This window comes from Callospermophilus lateralis, unplaced genomic scaffold, assembly GCF_048772815.1.
Source record: "Callospermophilus lateralis isolate mCalLat2 unplaced genomic scaffold, mCalLat2.hap1 Scaffold_74, whole genome shotgun sequence".
Lineage (NCBI taxonomy): Eukaryota > Metazoa > Chordata > Mammalia > Rodentia > Sciuridae > Callospermophilus > Callospermophilus lateralis.
In genome coordinates, this window is record NW_027515420.1 from 294,931 (window position 1) to 314,866 (window position 19,936).

Consider the following 19,936-nt stretch of genomic DNA (forward strand, 5'->3'; position numbering starts at 1 on the left):
TTGGGCGGCTGGAGACGGCCCGCCTGCCAGTGACCCAGAGCTGAAACAAACCAGAGACAGTCAAGTCCCACCCCCCAATTCGGACACCTCGGCAAGGAGCCTGGGGCCGGCCAAAGCAGAGAGGTGACATCACTGGAGCTCGGCCTTCGGAATTACTTCCAAGCGGAATCCACTTTAGCAGGCATAGTTTACCAACACAAAGGAGAGACAACAGAGATATACAACACCAAAACAAATCTAAAGAATAAAGCAGAAACACAGCAATCAAATAGAGCTGGAAAGTAACGTGAACATCATGAAAAAACAAGGGCAAAAAAGGAGTACAAACAATGCAGGACAACTTAAATCTACAGGAGGACCTTGAAGCATCAGAAACAGGGATAGGGAAAGAACTCAAGGCATACCGAACTCAGATGGAAAGGAATATTAGAGAAGACATGAGGCAGCAAGTCCAAGCAATAAAAGTATATTTTGAAAATGAATTAAACAAACAAATTCAAATGGCAAAGAATGAGCATTACCAGGAGATAGAGATCTTAAAAAAATTATTAAACAGTAATCCTAGAAATGCAGGAAAATATAAACCAAATTAAAAACTCAAACGAGAATATTACAAATAGACTAGATCAAATAGAAGTCAGAACATCAGATAATGAAGACAAAGTTTATCAACTTGAAAAGAATTGAGTAAACACAGAAAAGATGCTTAAATCCCACCAGGAATTTATTCAAAAGATATGGGATGTCATAAAAAAACAAAAAACAAATTTAAGAGTCATCAGGATAGAAGAAGGCATAGAGATTCAAACCAAAGGAATGGACAACATATTAAATGAAATAATTCTATAAAACTTCCCAGAGATGAATGATGGATTGGATTGCCAATTCCTGGAAGCCTACAGGACCCCAAACATTCAAAACCAAAATAGACCAACTCCAAGACATATAATTATGAAGATAGCCATCATACAGAACAAGGAGAGAATATTAAAAGCTATAAGAGAAAGGAGGCAGATTACATTCAGGGGTAAACCAATTAGGTTAACAACTGATTTTTCATCACATTCTTTGAAAGTGAGAATATCCTGGAACAATGTAATTCAAATGCTGAAAAAAAAAGAATTCCAACCAAGAATACCATATAAAGCAAAGTTAAGCTTCGGATTTGACAATGAAATTAAACTCTTTCACGATAAACAAAAGCTAAAACAATTCTCAGCCAGAAAACCAGCACTGCAAAGCATTTTGTGCAAAATACTACAAGAAGAAGAGTTAAAAAATAGTGCCCAAAACTAACAGTGGGAAGTATCTCAGTAAAGCGGGAGGAAAGTAACCAAAAAAGTAAAAACTATCCAAACTAAAATATAATAAATAAATAAACATGACTGGAAGTACAAATCATATTTCAATTGTAACCTTAAATGTTAATGGCCTAAATTCACTAATCAACAGACATGTGCTAGTAACCTGGATCAAAAAAACAAATCCAACAATATTCTGCCTTCAGGAGACTCATATGATAGGAAAAGACATACACAGGCTGAAGGTAAAAGGTTGGGAAAAATCATAACACTCACATGGCCCTCGGAAGCAAGAAGGATTTGCCATACTCATATGGAATAATATCAACTTCAAACCTAAGTTAATCAAAAGGGATAAAGAATGACACTATATTCTGTTAAAAGGAATCATCCACCAACAAGAAAAAAACAATTATCAATTTGTATGCACCAAGCAATGGAGGTGCAACATTCATAAAACAAACTCTCCTCAAGTTCAAGAGTCAAATAGACTACAACACAATAATTATGGGTGACTTCAACACACCACTCTCGGCATTAGAGAGATCCTCTAGACAAAAACTGAATAAAGAAACTATAGAACTCAACAGCACAATCAATAACCTAGACTTAACCGACATATATAGAATGTATCAACCATCATCAAGTGGATACATGTTCTTCTCAGCAGCACATGGATCCTACTCAAAGATACACCATATATTATGCCATAGGGCAATTCTTAGTAAATATAAAGGCATGGAGATTATACGGTGCACCATATCTGATCATAATGGAATGAAACTGGATATCAATGAGAAAAGAAGGAAGGAAAAATCCTACATCACATGGAAAATGAACAACATGCTACTGAATGACCAATGGGTTACAGAAGACATAAAGAAGGAGATAAAAAATTCTTAGAGACAAATGACAATACAGACACAACATACCGGAATCTATGGGACACAATGAAAGCAGTTTTAAGAGGGAAATTCATTTCTTGGAGTTCTTTCCTCAAAAAAAGAAAAAAAACAACAAATAAATGAACTTAAACTACACCACAAAAACCTAGAAAAGGAAGAGCAAAACAACATCAAATGTAGTAGAAGACAAGAAATAATTAAATTTAGAGCAGAAATCAACGAAATTGAAACAAAAAAAAAGTTGAAAAAATTGATAAAACTAAAAGTTGGTTCTTTGAAAAAATAAATAAGATCAACAGGCCCTTAGCCACGCTAAGGAAGAGAAGAAGAAAGAGAATTCAAATTACTAACATGTGGGATAAAAAAGGCAATATCACAACAGACACTACAGAAATATAGAAGATAATTAGAAAGTATTTTGAAACACTATATTCCAATAAAATAGAATATTGTGAAGATATTGATAAATTTCTTAAGCCATACGATCTGCCCAGATTGAGTCAGGAAGACACAAACAATTTAAACAGGCCAATAACAAAGGAAGACATAGAAGAAGCAATCAAAAGACTGCCAACCCAAAAAAAGCCCTGGACCGGATGGGAATACAGCGGATTTCTACAAAACCTTCAAGGAAGAATTAAAATCAATATTTTTCAAGCTTTTTCAAGAAATAGAAAAAGAAGGAGCTCTTCCAAATTCATTCTATGAGGCCAACATCACCCTGATCCCGAAACCAGACAAAGACACTTCAAAGAAAGAATACTACAGACCAATTTCTCTAATGAACTTGGATGCAAAAATTCTCAATAAAATTCTGACAAATCGAGTACAAAAGCATATCAAAATAATTGTGCACCATCATCAAGGAGGATTCATCCCTGTGATGCAAGGATGGTTCAATACACGAAAATCAATAAATGCCATTCACCACATCAATAGACTTAAAGACAAGAACTATATGATCATCTCGATAGATGCAGAAAAGCATTTGACAAAGTTCTGCATCCATTTATGTTCAAAACTCTATAAAAACTAGGGATAACAGGAACTTACCTCAACATTGTAAAAGCTATATATGCTAAACCTCAGGCTAGCATCATCCTAAATGGAGAAAAAACTGAAGGCATTCCTTCTAAAATCTGGAACAAGACAGGGATGCCCTCTATCACCACTTCTATTCAATTTAGTTCTTGAAATACTAGCCAGAGCAATTAAACAGACAAAAGAAATTAAAGGCATAAAAATAGGAAAAGAAGAATTTAAAGTATCACTATTTGCAGATGACATGATAATATATTTAACAGACACAAAAATGTCTAGAAAGAAATGGCTAAAGTTAATAAATGAATTCAGAAAAGTGGCAGGATATATAATTAACACGCATAAATCAAATGCATTCCTGTATAACAGAAAAAAAACTTCTGAAATGGAAATGAGGAAAACCACTCTATTCACAACATCCTCAAATAAAATAAGATACTTGGGAATCAACCTAACAAAAGAGGTGAAAGATTTATAGAATGAAAACTACAGAAATCTAAAGAGAGAAATAGAAGAAGATGTCAGAAGATGTAAACATGTGCCCTGTTCATGAATAGGCAGAACTAACATCATAAAAATGGCAATATTACGCAAAGTTCTCAACAGGTTTAATGCAATGCCAATTAAAATTCCAACGGCATTTCTTGTAGAAATAGATAAATCAATCATGAAATTCATATCGAAAAATAAAAGACCCAGAATAGCAAAAGCAACTCTAAGCAGGAAGTGTGAATCTGGAGGTATAGCGATACCAGAGTTCAAACTGTACTACAAAGCAATAGTAACAAAAACAGCATGGAACTGGTACCGAAAAATGCAGGTGGACCAGTGGTACAGAAGAGAGGACACAGAAACCAATCCACAAAATTACAACTTTCTTATATTTGATAAAGGGGCTAAAAGCATGCAGTGGAGGAAGGATAGCATCTTCAACAAATGGTGCTGGGAAAATTGGAAATCCATATGCAACAAAATGAAACTGAATCCCGTTCTCTCGCCATGCACAAAATTTAACTCAAAATGGATCAAGGATCTAGATATAAAATCAGAGACACTGCGTTTCATAGAAGAAAAAGTTGGCTACGATCTACATACTGTGGGGTCGGGCTCCAAATTTCTTAATAGGACGCCCATAGCCCAAGAGTTCTTAACAAGAATAAAAAAATGAGACTTACTTATACTAAAAAGTTTTTTTTCTCTGCAAGAGAAACAAAAAGGGAAGTAAATAGAGAGCCTACATCCTGGGAACAAATTTTTACCCCTCACACTTCAGATAGAGCCCTAATATCCAGAATATACAAAGAATTCAAAAAAATTATCAATAAGATAACAAATAACCTAATCAACAAATAGGCCAAGGACCTGAAAAGACACTTCACCAAGGAGGACATACAATCAATCAACATGTACATGAAAAAATGCTCACCATATCTAGCAGTCAGAGAAATGCAAATCAAACCCACCCTAAGATACCATCTCACTCCAGTATGATTGGCAGCCATTATGAAGTCAAACAACAACAAGTGTTTATGAGGATGTGGGGAAAAGGGGACACTTGTACACCGCTGGTGGGACTGCAAATTGGTGAGGCCAACATGGAAAGCAGTATGGGGATTCCTGGGAAAGCTAGGAATGGATCCACCATTTGAACCAGCTATCGCCCTTCTCGGACTATTCCCTGAGGATCTTAAAGAGTGTACTAAAGGGATACTGCCACATCAATGATCATAGTGGCACAGTTCACAATAGCTAGACTGTGTAACCAACCTAGATGCAATTCAATAGATTAATGGATAAAAAAATGTGGCATCTATACATGATGGATGCAGCACTAAAAAATGACAAAATCATAGAATTTGCAGGGAAATGGATGGCATTAGAGCAGATTATGCTAAGAGAAGCTAGCCAATCCTTAAAAAAACAAATGCCAAATGTCTGCTTTGATAAAAATAGGGTAACTAAGAATAGAACAGGGAGGAAGAGCATAAGGAAAAGATTAATATTAAACAAAGACAAGTGGGTGAGAGAAAGGGAGAGAGAAGGGAAAGCATATGGAAATGGTAGGAGACCCTCATTGTTACACAAAATTACATATAAGACGTTGTGAGGGGAAAGGCGGGAACAAGAGAGAGAAGTGAAAAAGCAGATGAGGAAGAGAGGGAAGATAGGATGAAAGGGGAGGGGGGATAGTAGGGGATAATAAAGGTAGCAGAGGACAACAGTCACTAATATGACATTATGTAAAAATGTGAATGTGTAACTGATGTGATTCTGCAATTCGTATTTGGGGAAAATTGGGAGTTCATAACCCATTTCAGTCAAATGTATGAAAGATGATATATCATGAGCTTTGTAATGTTTTGAAAAACCAATAAAAATAAATAAACAAAGGTTTAAAATTGAGTGGGAAGAAATCAGCTAAAAAGGAGTTGAGATGCATTCATTTTGATAAGCAGAAAGTTTGTTTTGTGTAGTTGTAAATATCACAAATTTATTTTACCAGAAAACTGGCTTTTGAAAATGAACATATATTGAGATTAAAGGATAATCCACCTACCTTCATGAAAAATTCATATCATTTCCTATATTTTTCATATTTCATTTTTTTTCGTGAATATTTTGTCATGGACCAGGTCTAGTCTTAGGCTACCTCATCTGACAAGTTCGTGCAATGTGTTGGATTGTTCTTTTCATCTTTTATTTGATAGTTTGTAGCTGATAATGTGTATTTTTCCTTATCTTTATTTGGACATACATACCCAACTATATCTTTGCATTTTATGTTTTACTGGGGAAGAGACTCATCAAAAGCTCTTTATTATATGTATCAACAATGAAACATTTAGAGCATGCAATTATTCTTAATTTTGCATGAAAATATCTTTGTACCATTTTTCTTATAAAGATGTAGAATTATTACTGTAATAAGTAACTACTTACAAGAAGAATTAAACAATTGACTTTATATCAATCATGAATATGAAAATTAATAAAATAAGTATTTGGCAATAAATATGCAATTGATAGAAATTAAAATCACAAGAAAGCCATTTAAAATGTCAGTGCATATGGTCCTTAAATAAAAGGTTGTTCAAATAAAATTTCACTAATTCATAAGAGTTAATATGCCATATCACAGCTTAATGTAATATAAAAACTTAAATGATAAGTATTGATAAATAAGAATGATACCTGTTTACTTAAATAGGTTTATTTGATTTTCACTGTAAGCTGTTAATTCTAGAAGACTTGAAAATTAAGAAAGACTTAGTCTATATTATTTCTAACAGGCTAATCAAAGTACTTTTAAATATATATGTATATATATCATATGTAATACATATGCATGAATATAGATACATATGTATAATAAATGTATTGTAATATATCTATAGGTTATTATAATTATTAAATTTTCTCAAGAAAAAAGAATGACTATAAAAAAATTCTTAAATGTAAATTTCATAGCATATTACTGTTTGTAATGACATGAGAGAAAAACTCCTATGGAGGGAAAATGAAAAAGGAAGAGAGACAAGGGGGAAAATGAGGAAGAAAGTGAGTAAAGAAGAGGGAGAGGAGTGTTTGATTATAAGATAAATGTGGAGGGTCTGGGTGTCTGGCTCAGTGGTAACATGCTTGGCTAGCATGTGTGAGGCACTGGGTTATATTCTCAGCACCACATATAAATAAATAAAATGAGGTCGATCAACAACTGAAAAAATAAAAAAAAATAAAAAAGTAGAAATATTACCAAAATTCTAAGTTTTTATGAATGCTAAATAAAAAAAAAATGTTACATAGCCTTATGTAATTTCTAGACTCCCCAAAATAGTCATTTAATGATAGATTACTAGTGCAATAACTAAAAATCCATTGCTCTTTCCTCGACATTCTGTGGCATGCTAGTGCTAAAATAAATTGTATTATAACACAAAAAAAAATTCTAATATTTCTACAGTAACTGACCCAGTTTAACATAAATGCAAGAAGATTCCTATGGGATATAATTGTATTTTGACATTCATTTTTATTCAACACTGGTACATTACTATTTGTCCAGTTTATGCACATCATAGTATGTATATTTCATTCACAATTTAGCAAATTTATACGCATTTGTTTTACTTTCAATCACTTCCTGCTTCAGAACACATGTATTCCTCCACGTTTCTTGACTGCTCCTTTCATGAGACTTTTTTCCAAAGACATTATTTTTGATTTCCATTATCATTTTTGAAGCAAAACACACACCCGTCATGATAAACAGTAAACCTAATATTACCATTAGATGTAAAACTGGTGGGAATGAATGATTGTATATCAATATAAGATTTCTTGTATACTTTCAAATATCAATTCAATCCATTGTTTAAAGTGGAACCAGTTATATTATTTATTCACAGTATGGTCTATTCATGCATTGTCTCTATATTGATAGACACAGGGTACACCTCTGTGTACCCTCAATAATAATTTGTATATCTTCAAAATTTTGCTCACAGAAATGGTAGAAGAAAGACTCATGTCAACTGATCTACATATACATTTTATCACAGTAATATTCTGGACACAAAATGCAAAGGTCACACTTAGGATTGTCCCGAAGCCTAAATGGAAAGTGAACATGGATTACTAAAAACATCCATGTCTTGGATGCCTAATTCTCTCAAATGTCAATCCTATTGGTGAGTACATATTTGTTTCTTCCCAAGATTATATATTCAACCTCAACCATGTTGAAAATGTCTAATCCTATCACTCACTTTATATTTTGTCTGATTTCCTAATGTCTCTATTGATATCTCTTTTCCTACATATTTTCCCCAGTTCATCATAGTGACTGATTCTTCACATGTGCTGACATTTACATTCACTCTTTATCCGAAACCCTATTGCTAAAGAACTTTTTGTCCAAATACTATACGCACTCTTTTTTCTAAACCTACCGACTATCTACCTAATCCTACCGACTATCCCTTTTTGACTGGATGAACTCTTCAACAATCAATCATCCAAGGTACAAGGTCCTATGCCATTGTATATTGATTTATCTGAGACATCTGTGCAGAACATAATTGAAAGATAAGTATCCCAATCATGGGCCCAATGCCTTTCTGGTCTTCAAATCTTACCTAGATTTCAGTTTTCATAATTACATTTTACCTGTATATTCTTATAAATATTGCAGGTTCCCAATACCATTATTCATCCAACAGAATGATTCCTACCACAAATCGAACATGTTATTAATCCTAACTATACACTTTTCCCTCAATCCAACTTTACAGAAGAGCAGGGACAGAGTTGGTCTTACAATACAGGGGTGTAGGGGACCTTCCACCTGTTGACAACCTCAAAGGTCCATGCAGATATGATCCCTGGAGAAGATGCAGGCAGCTATGAAAGGCCTGAGAGAGCAAACGTCATCTTCCATGGCAAACAACCCGGTCAGGTTAAAAGCATGTGTCTGAATCATCCTCTCTCTTCTTAATGTAGGGAAGATTGACCAAACTAGGCCTGTGTGGAGAGCTGTTCCCAGGTGCCTATTGTTTCTATACCATTTGAACTTGTGAAAGTGTCACAGGAAGTAGGGGCATCCTCCATATTATGAGACCCTAGGAAGCAAATGTTAGGACAAAGTGGTTGCAAATGCAGTGACCACATTCAGTTCCTGAAGGAAGTGACCTCACCTCACATCCTTGTTGATGGAACTCTCCGAATTTGGGTTCCAGGAAGCCAGGCATCCAGAACCAGTCCAAGCTCCAGTCACAGTGGTCTCACTTGTTTGGATTTACCAAGGACAGAGTCAGTCTTTTGTGGTACCTAGTGATGTGAGGATGGCCAAATGCCAGGAAAGTTCTGAAGAGGGGCCCTTCCAGAGAAAGAAGTTAGAGGCTCACTGCTGTCTCCTGACAACTTCACAAAGTTGACCCAGGAGACCAGATCTGAGACAGGACAGGCCATTTCTGGGGAACATAGTATTGCCCTCCAGTCAGAGGACACTCTGGATAGTTTCAGACCTACTTGGGGGAAGGAGGTGACTTCGTGGGTGTTTGAGTGGGTTTGGGGTTTTTTCTCATGTTCTGAGAATAGTTAGGAAAGGGGGTTTGTTTGGTTTGGAGTGAACTGTTTCTAGTTAGTCCTTTGACAAGGCGAGTGTTTCTATGTCTGTGTATCCCACTGTGTCCATGGTTGTAGACATTAGAAAAAAGAATGCCTCAATGGGTGTGTCCTGTCAGAGAGAAAACTTCCAAGCATTCATCCTGCCCATTTTATAAATGGACTGTGGCTTGCTTATCATTGGGCAACACCTATTATTTTCTTACGTTCCTGTATCCTTCCTGAATTCTGGCCACTCTCCAAAATAGGCTCATGGTTTTGTGTACAAGATATGTACCACTTCCAAGCTCTGTGACATGGCCATGTACTGGATAGCTGAAGGGAATGCATCTCAGAAAACTCTGGTATCAGTGTGACCAGTAAAGTCTCAGTGGAGAAACCCTGCTTTGGGCCTTTTGATTACCTATTGTTATGTTGCCCTGAATATCATCAACATCTTTTCCTCAGGCTACTCCTTCCTGAAGCCTGAAGAAAACAGTTTTCACATGGAAATGAATGGGCATTTTACCTTTGTGTTTTACAATAAAACCTTCACAGAGATTAGGCTCTCATTAACTTAAAAATACTTTTAAATTTTATCTAAGTGTAAAAAGTAACATGTAACTGTACATATCTTTTTGATAACAAGTCCAATTATACAACACAAATGATACACATAAATCTCCAACATGTTTTTATTTTAAGCCTAGAATTACCATACAACCTTAGAACATTTCTGTTTTCATACTTATATTTCACTTCTATAGTCTTATAAATATCGCAGGTTCCCAATAACATTATTCATACAGCAGAACAATTCCTAACCCAAATCGAACATGTTATTAACCCTAACCATACACTGTTCCCTCAATCTAACTTTACAGAAGAGCAGGGAAAGAGTTGGTCTTACAATACAGGAATTTAGGGGATCTTCCACCCGCTGAGAACCTCAAACGTCCATGCTGAAATGATCCCTGTAGAAGATGTAGGCAGCTATGAAGGACCTGAGAGAGTAAGAGTCACCTTCCATGGCCAACAACCTGGTCAGGATGAAGGGTTGTGTCTGAATCTGCCTCTCTCTTCTTAATGTAGAGAAGATGGACCAAAACAGGCCAGTGTGGAGAGCTGCTCTGGAATGCCTATGGATGATATACCATTCTAACTTGTGAAAGTGTCACAGGAAGTAGGGGCAGCCTCCATCTAATGGGGCCTTGGAAGCAACAATTAGGACAATGTGTTTGCCAAGGCAGTGACCTCATTCAGTTCCTGAAGGAAGTGACCTCACCTCACTTCCTTGGTGTTCAAAATCTCTGAACATGTGGTCCAGGAAGCCAGACACCCACAGCCAGTCCCAGTCCCAGTCCCAGTGATCTCACTTGTTTGGATTTACCAAGGACAGAGTCAGTCTTTCTTGGTACCTACTGATGTGAGGATGGCCAAATGCCAGTAAAGCTCTGAAGAGGGCCCTTTCCTGAGAAACCAGGTTGTGGCTCACCGCTGGCTCCTGTCAACTTCACAGAGTTGGACAAGGAGAACAGATCTGAGACAGAACAGGCCATTTCATGAAAACATAGTATGGCCCACCAGTCAGAGGACACTGCGGATAGTCACAGACCTACTTGGGGGAAGGAGGTGCATTTGTGGGTGTGGGTGTGTGTTTGTGGTTTTGTCTCATGTTCTGAGAATAGGTAAGAAAGGCAGTTTGTTTTGTTTGGAGTTAATTGATTCTAGTAAGTCGTTTGAAAAGGCGAGTGTTTCTAGGTCTGTGTATCCCACTGTGTCAGGGGTTGTAGACATTAGAAAAGAGAATGCTTCAATGGATGTGTCCTGTCTAGTAGAAAGCTTCCCCGGATTCATACTTCCCATTTATGAATGGACTGTGGCTTGCATTATTGATGGGCAACCCCTGATATCTTCCTAAGTTCCTGTTTTCTTTCTGAATTCTGGCCACTTTCCAGAATAGGCTCATGGTTTTGTGTCCAAGATGTATACCACCACCAAGCTCTGTGACATGGCCATGTACTGGATAGCTGAAGGGAATGGCGAGCAACTCAGAAAACTCAGATATCAGTGTAATCAGGAAAGTCTCAGTGGAGAAATACTGCTTTGGTTACCTATTGTTCTGTTGCCCTCAATGTCAGGAAGGTCTTTGCCTCTGGCCACCCCTTTGGGAAGCCTAAAGAAAACAGTTTTCAAATGGAAATCAATGGGCATCACCTGTGACTCTTTGCTTAATTGCATTGGAAAGGGATATGTCTGAATCAGGCTCTAGGTCCTGTGTTAGGCTTTGGCTTAGATTCTCAGCACATGATGGATGTAAAGAAAATCCCATGTTTGCATCCAAAACTAAATTGGCCAAAAGAGCAGTCATTATAGAAGAAGTCTCTCGCCTTCCCCTGTAAGGTTCCTGACCTCCATCAAGTGAGAATAGGAACCTTTGGATCAAATTAGTTCTTCAAAACCCTTTAGAGGCTATCCCATAGGTGCTTGGGTTTTCTCCAGAATCCAAATCACATAAAGAATCTATATCTGACAGTCAGTAGGCCTCAAATTGGAGGAGCAAAGCAATATTAATAGCAGGCCTATTTGATCACTCCTGGTTCCCCGGACGAGTGTCCAGGACACCCTGACTTTAGGCAAATGAGGGGCAATGGAGGTTATTTTGGACACTGTCTTGGGCTGTGCCCCTCATGGAAACCTCAAGCCAGAGGTAATGATGAGTGTCCATATGGAAGAAGATTAGGGCCATGTGGGAGTGTTTTGGTTTTAATTGTGGTCATGTGTAGCCGTTGGAATAGATGACTGGGTCCACCTTGGCTTTAACTCTGTTGTGATTCCCCTTAGAGACTGAGTTGTGGACCTCACCTCAGAGACGTATTGCCATGAATTGTGTTGGGATTTTAGGAGGATTCACATGAGAATCACCCTTGTAAAATGAGATCTAGGCCCAGGGTGGCTGTTCACCGAGCACTGGGAATCTCAGCCAGGTTACCACATGATTTTATTCTGAAAGACTTGGCAGCCACATATGAGAGTCAAAACACACATGGATGTCACAATGTAGATCCCAATGGGCCTGGATTCATGTGATCATTTGGCCACTGTTTGGGAAGCCTTGCCAGTGAGACTTCTGCAGAGATTTCATTGAAATGAGCTTCCTAACCATTTAATAGTTCCAGAATGAAATGAAACACACAGTGCCTCCAACTTCAACCTTGAAAAATGGCTAGATAAATACCAAGAAATTTTTAAACTTCTCATGACCAGGTGGCACTGGAGAATCTTTGGATATCCTGTGGCTGATCATGAGATTACAAGACAGTGCTTTGATTGACTGGTTTTCATAAAAATGGTTCAGAACAGAGATACCAGGAAGTTGGAGCCTGCTGAGAGGTGGGCCTACAGCAGTGCTGGGCAGGTGTGCAATAAAACAACTGTGGTGGGGCCATGTGGATCTTCCATTGACTTCCAAATGGCTTGTGACTGACATGGTGCAGCCAGCAGACCCTTGTATGTAAAGGCATCTTGTTATATGGACAGGATTCAGGGCAATGTTTAGAATCAGATTGCTATGGTCAAGGGGGCAAGTCATGTGGGATATAAGCCTGGTTGGTGCATTCTCCTGCAGACCCTGACCTACCAAAAGTGACAGAACTCACTCACACACCGGGTAACAGTTGAATTCTTTGTATATCATGAAGCAAATACCAAAATCCCAGTGCAGCAGCAAGAAACACGACGAAAAGTGGAGGATGACCAATTGGCCTCACAGTCCACATGTGGATACACTTATCCCCCAGTTGCCACAGTTTACCTACTAAAGAAAATTCAGCACTGCTGCCACATATTCAGTGGAAAATAAGAAACCATGTCCTCGAGGTAACATAGATGCAGACACAGCTTTGATTATCTCACTACAATGGAAGCTAAATCTCCCGACAACAACATATATTTCAAGTGCCCAAACTCAGAGTGAGTTTCTCAAGAAGGATTTAGGGAACCAGAGCTCCATGTTTGTGGACTGTTTTCCCTGTCCCTTACTTTTGAAATCTCCTCTTCCGTCTTCAAGGTTGTGAACTCCTGAGCATATTCCATTCCAGATATTTATTCACAGATTTTCTAACTCTTCTCCTCTAATTGTGCCTTAGTCTCCGGGATTGTAATGTCAAGGCATCCCTTTCTCTGTATCCTATTCAGCACATGTATTTTTACATGCAATTATAGAATCTTACCTGATACCACACGTACATTCTTGTGAGGTGACTGACTTGGCAGATACAAATTGTAAGAGATCACTCCTCCTAAAAGCTGTTGGAACTGAAAATTCAATCTATGAGTGAGCTTCCTTGTTTAACAACATTATACATAAATCCATATTCAATAAAATAAATACATTTGGATCTGTAGATGACATATATTTCATGGTGAATTTCAATTGGAATATATTATGCTATTTTTAATGTCTGTGTGTTTGTGTATGTATATATATATATATATATACACACTCTCCAGATTTTTAAAAATATGAAATATATGTCTTGTTATACACTCCCTAAACTCATTCATATTCAAGTATGTGTATTTATAATCAAATTTTCACAAGAGTATTCTCAAAATTATTCATTCACCTGAAATACATATTTGTTTCCTAGTACTGAAAACTATCTTCAGTGAAAGGTGCATACAAATCCTAATATTTCCACAGTAACTGAACCAGTTTAACATCAATACAAGTAGATTCCTATGGGACATGTTGTGCATTTTGACATTTATTTTATTCAACGCTGGTACATTACTATTTCTTCAGTTTATGCTCATCATAGCAAATATATTTCATCCAAAAGTTTGCAAATTTATAGGCATTTTGTTCACTTTCAATCACTTTATTCTACAGAACACATGTATTCCTCCATGTTTTTGATGGGTCTTTTCATGAGACTTCTTTCCAAACACATTATTTTCGATTTCCATGATCACTTTTGAAGCAAAAGTCAAAGACACTTCGTGATAAACCATAACCCTAATATTACCATTAGATGTATTGCTGGTTGGAATGAATGATGGTATATCGATATAAGATTTCTTATATATTTTCAGATATGAATTCAATCTATTATTTAAAGTGGGACCAGTTATATTATTGATTCACAATGTGGTCTATTCATGCACTATCTCTATATTCATAGACACAGTGTACACCTCTTTGTAACACCAATACTAATTTATAGGACTTCAAAACATTGCTCCCAGAAATGCTGGAAGAAATACTAATGTCACGTGATCTACATATACATTTTATCACAGTAATATTCTGGACACAAAATGCAAAGGTTACACTTATGATTGTACCAAAGCCTAAAAGGAAAGTGAACAGGGATTACTAAAAACATCCATGTCCACATTGCCTAATGCTCTCAAATGTCAATCCTATTGGTGACTACATATTTGTTTCTTCCTAAGATTATATATTCAAACTCAACCCTGTTCAAAATGTCTAATCCTATCACTCACTTTGTACTTTCCCTGATTTTGTAATGTCTCTATTATTATCTGATTTCCTACATATTTTCCAAAGTTCATCATTGTGACTGAATCTTCATATGTGCTGACATTTACCTTCACCCTCTAACAGAAACCCTATTGCTAAAGAAGTTTTTTTTTCCAAATCCTATACTCACTCTCCTTCCAAAACCTACCAACTATCTTCCTAATCTTACCTACTATCCCTTTTTGACTGGATGTTCTCTTCCACATTCAATCATCCAATGTACAAGGTCCTATGCCATTGTATATGGATTTATCTGAGACATCTGTGCAGAAAGTAAGTCAACACTAAGTATACCAATGAAGGGCCCAATGCCCTTCAGTGTTTCAAATCTTATATTTCTGTTTTCATACATATATTTCACCTACATATTCTTATAAATATCGTAGGTTCCCAATAACATTATTCATCCAGCTGAATAGTTCCTAACACAGATTGAACATGTTATTAACCCTAACCATACACTCTTCCCTCAATCTAACTTTACAGAAGAGCAGGGACAGAGTTGGTCTTACAAGACAGAAATTAAGGGATCTTTCACCTGCTGAGAACCTCAAAGGTCATTAAATATGATCCCTGGAGAAGATGTAGGAAGCTATTAAGGACCTCAGAGAGCAAAAGTCATCTTTCATTGCAAACAACCTGGTCAGGATGAAAGGTTGTGTCAGAATCAGTCTCTCTCTTCTTAATGTAAAGAAGATGCAGCAAACCAGGCCTGTCTGGAGAGCTGTTCCTGGGTGCCTATGGTTTTATACCATTCTAACTTGTGAAAATGTCAGAGTAAGTAGGTGCAGCCTCCATCTCATTGGACCCTTGGAAGCAACTGTTAGGACAAAGTGGTTGCCAAGGTATGGACCTCATTCAGTTCCTGAAGGAAGTGACCTCACCTCACTTCCTTGGTGATGGAATTCTCTGAACTTGGGTTCCAGAAAGCCAGGCATCCAGAGCCAGTCCCAGTCACAGTCCCAGTGGTCAAAATTTTTCGGATTTACCAAAGACAGAGTCAGTCTTTCTTGGTACCTACTTATGTGAGGATGGCCAAATGCCAGGAAGGTCTGAAGAGGGGCCTTTCCTGAGAAAGCAGTTAGTGGCTCACCACTGGCTCCTTACAGATTCACAAAGTTGGCCAAAGAGACTAGATCTGAGACAGGACAGCCCATTATGAGGGAATTTCTTATGGCCCACCATCAAACGACACTCCGTATTGTCACAGACGTACTTGGGGGTCTGTGTGGGTGTGGGTGTGGGTATTGGTTTGTGGTTTTGTCTCATGTTCTGAGAATAGGTAAGAAAGTCGGTTTGTTTGGTTTGGTGTGAACTGATTCTAGTAAGTCGTTTGACAAGGCTAGTCTTTCTATATCTGTGTATCCCACTGTGTCCATGGTTGTAGACAATAGAAAAGAGAATGCATAAATACATGTGTCCTTTCTAGTAGAAATCTTCCCAGCATTCATTCTGCCCAATTTATGAATGGTCTGCGGCTTGCCTAATGGATGGGCAACACCTAATATCTTCTTAAGTTCCTGTTCTCTACCTGAATTATGGGCAACCTCCAGAATATGCTCATGGTATTGTGTTCAAGATATGAACCACCTCCACGCTCTGTGATACGGCCATGTACTAGAGAGCTGAAGGAAATGATGAGCATCTCAGAAAACTCAGATATCAGTGTGACCAGGAAAGTCTCAATGGAAAAACCCCGCTTTGGGCCTTTTGCTTACATATCCTTCTGTTGCCCTGAATGTCAGGAAGGTCTTTGCCTCAGGCTATGCCTTTTTGAAGCCTGAAGAAAACAGTTTTCAAATGGAAATGTATAAACATTACCTGTGGCTCTTTCTTAATTGCTTTGGAAAGGGATGTGTCTGAATCAGCCTCTTGGCCCTGTGTGAGGCTGTGGCTTAGATTCTCAGCACCTGATGGATCTAAAGAAAAATCCCATGTGTGCATGCAAATCAAAAAGCCAAAAGAGCAGTCATTTTGGATGAAGTTTCTCGCCTTCCTCTGTAAGGTTTCTGACTTCCATCATTGAGAATATGGATCCTTTGGGTCAAATGAGTTCTTCAAAGCCCTGCAGACACTAGACCATAGGTTCTTGGGTTTTCTCATGACTCCAATTAACATAAAGAATCTAAACACCACAGTCAGTAGGCCTCAAAATTGAGAATAAGAGCAATATTAACGGCAGGCCTCTTTGAACACTCCTGGTTCACAGGAAGGATGTCCCGGCCACACTGACTTTAGGCAAATGGATGCAAGGGAGCTTATTTTGGACACTGTCTTAGGCTGTGCCCCTCATGGAAACCTCCAGCCAGAGGTTATGATGAGTGTCTATATGGAAGAAAATGAGGGCCATGTGGGAGTGTCTTGATTTTAATTGCGGTCATTTGTGTGGCGCTTGGAATAGATGACTGGGTCCACCTGGGCTTGAACACTGGTGTGATTCTCCTTAGAGACTGAGTTCTGGAACTTACCTCAAAGAAGTATTGCCTTGTATTGTGTTGGGATTTTAGGAGGCCATGCATGAGAGTCGCCCTTGGAAACTGGGATCTATGCCCAGGTTGGTTTTCCACAGAGCACTGGGAATCATGGGAAGGATATCACATGATTTTATTCTAAAAGACTTGGCAGCCATAGTTGCAAGTCAAAACACATATGGACCTCAAATTGTAGACCTCAATAGGTCTGTCTTCATGGGACCTTTTGGCCTGTCTTTGGGAAGCCTTGCGTGTGATAGTTCTCCAGAGCTTTCATTGAAATGAGCTTCCTCTCCATTTAATCATTCCTGAATGAATTGAAACCCACAGTGCCTCCAACTTCACCCTTGAAAAATGGCTAGATAAATACCTTTAAATTTTTGACATTCCCAGGACCAGGTGGACCTGGAGAACCTTTGGATGTCCTATTGATGACCATCAGTGTACCAGACAGTGCCTTGATTGACTGGGTTTCATGAAAATGGTGTAGAACGGAGATGCCAGTAATTTGGAGCCTGCTGAGTAGTCGGCCTAGAGCAGTGGTGTGCTGGTGTGTGTTAAAACATCTGTGGTCGGGTCATCTGCATCTGCCCTTCGCTTCCAAATGGTTTGTGATTGACATGGTACAAGCCCCAGATCTTTGTATGTAAAGGCATCTTGTTATATGGAGAGGATTCAGGGCAATGTTTACAATCAGATTGCTATGGTCAAGAGGGCAAGCTATGTGGGATAGAAGCCTTGTTGGTGCATTCTCCTGCAGACCCTTACCCACCACACGTGACAGAACTCCCTCCATCACTGTGTCCCAGTTGAACTTCTTGTATTTTGTAAAGCAAATATCAAACTCCCAGTGCAGCTGCAAGAAACACCACAAAAATTGGAGGATGACCAATGGCTTCACATTCCACCCTGGGAGACACTTAGCCACCAGTGGCCACAGTTTCCCTACAAAGAGAGAATTCAGCACTGCTGCCTCATGTTCATTGGAAAATAAGAAACAATGTCCTCTAGGTCACATAGATGCTGACCCAGCTTTGATCGTCTCACTATAAAGGAAGCTAAAGCTCCTAAAAACAACCTCAGATGAAGTTTCTCAAGAAATATTTAGGCTGGCAGAGCTCCATGTTTGTGGACTTTTTACCCTGTCCCTGACTTTTGGAAACTCCTATACCACCTCCAAGGTTGTGAACTCCTGAGCAATTTTCATTCCAGATGTGTATTCACAGATTTTCTAACTCTTCTCCTCTAATTGTGTCTTACATGGGATGAAGGTAATGTCAAGGCATTGTTCTGAATACACATTGGATTCTTTTTCCAATTTTCCATTTGAAATACTGAATCCCTGACTGTCAGGCATAGAAGGAATTCACCTTCAAAGAATAGCCTGACACTTACAAGAAACAGCCCCCATGGAGACATCCTGTCTGGGAGACATCCTGTAGCCAACTGTGTCTCTGAGACATCCTGTTGCCATCTGTATTCCTGAAACATCCTGAGTTTATCTCACCTTGTGAAGACATCCAGGAACTTTGGATAAGAGAGCTTTCCCATCTCCAGCATATAAATGCCCCTGTGTGAAAAATAAAAGTTTGCAGCTTGATCAGAACTCCTGTCTTGCTGTCATCTCTCGTGTCTCTTGTCCCTTCATTCCTCCGCATCTAGGTTCGCTGCCCCTGTTGATGTGTCTTTCCAGCCGTGACTACTGGCACCCACTGACTGGGGCTCGAGCCTTTGACTGATTGGGAACCCCGTCCTCCTGGAAGACTTCATCAAGTGGAGCTCGCGATTGCCACAGCAGACACCACAAAGAGACAGATCCAGGAGGAGAGTGGGGATGACGCACGGTGAGTGACCCACCATGGGACAAGCAGTTTCGTCACATGATTTGTTTTTGTCAGGCCTCAAGGAGTCCTTCAAGACATGGGGGGTGCGTGTTAAGAAAAAGGACTTAAAATTTTTCTTCTAATACATAGGAGAATTGTGTCCATGGTTTCACATTGAAGTGACCATTGATGGCAAAAGATGGCTTAGAGTAAGAGACTGTTTAAAAGATTATGATGAAACCTTTGGCCCAGAAAAAGTGCCAGTTCCCACCTTTTCTTACTGGAACTTAATTAATGAAATTCTTAAAAGTTCACCCTTTGACAATGGTACCTTACAACTTGTCAGGATTGGAGAAGAGACTATGCAAAACACCTCTCGTCTCCCCACGGCATGCCCATCAGTTAGTATAGACATTGACCCTTCTCAGTCTCCCCAGGACCCTGGGAACCTTCCTAGTCCCCCTCAAAATACCACCCTAATGAATAAGGCTCCAATGGTCACCAAACACCTTTATCGAGTTTTAAATCCCAGAGACACATTGACCCCTGGGACGGAGGCTACCTTGGAGAAGGAAGCAGCAAGCTACCATTCAGAAGATGCGCCACCTCTCAGGACCCTGCCACAGCCTATAGGACTTACACATCTACCTACCTCCTATATCCCTCCTGCCTTTTGTGCTCCAGCCTTTCAGGAGCAAAATGCAACCCAGATATTTTTCCCCACTTCCCTTGCCTAGCCTGGCTC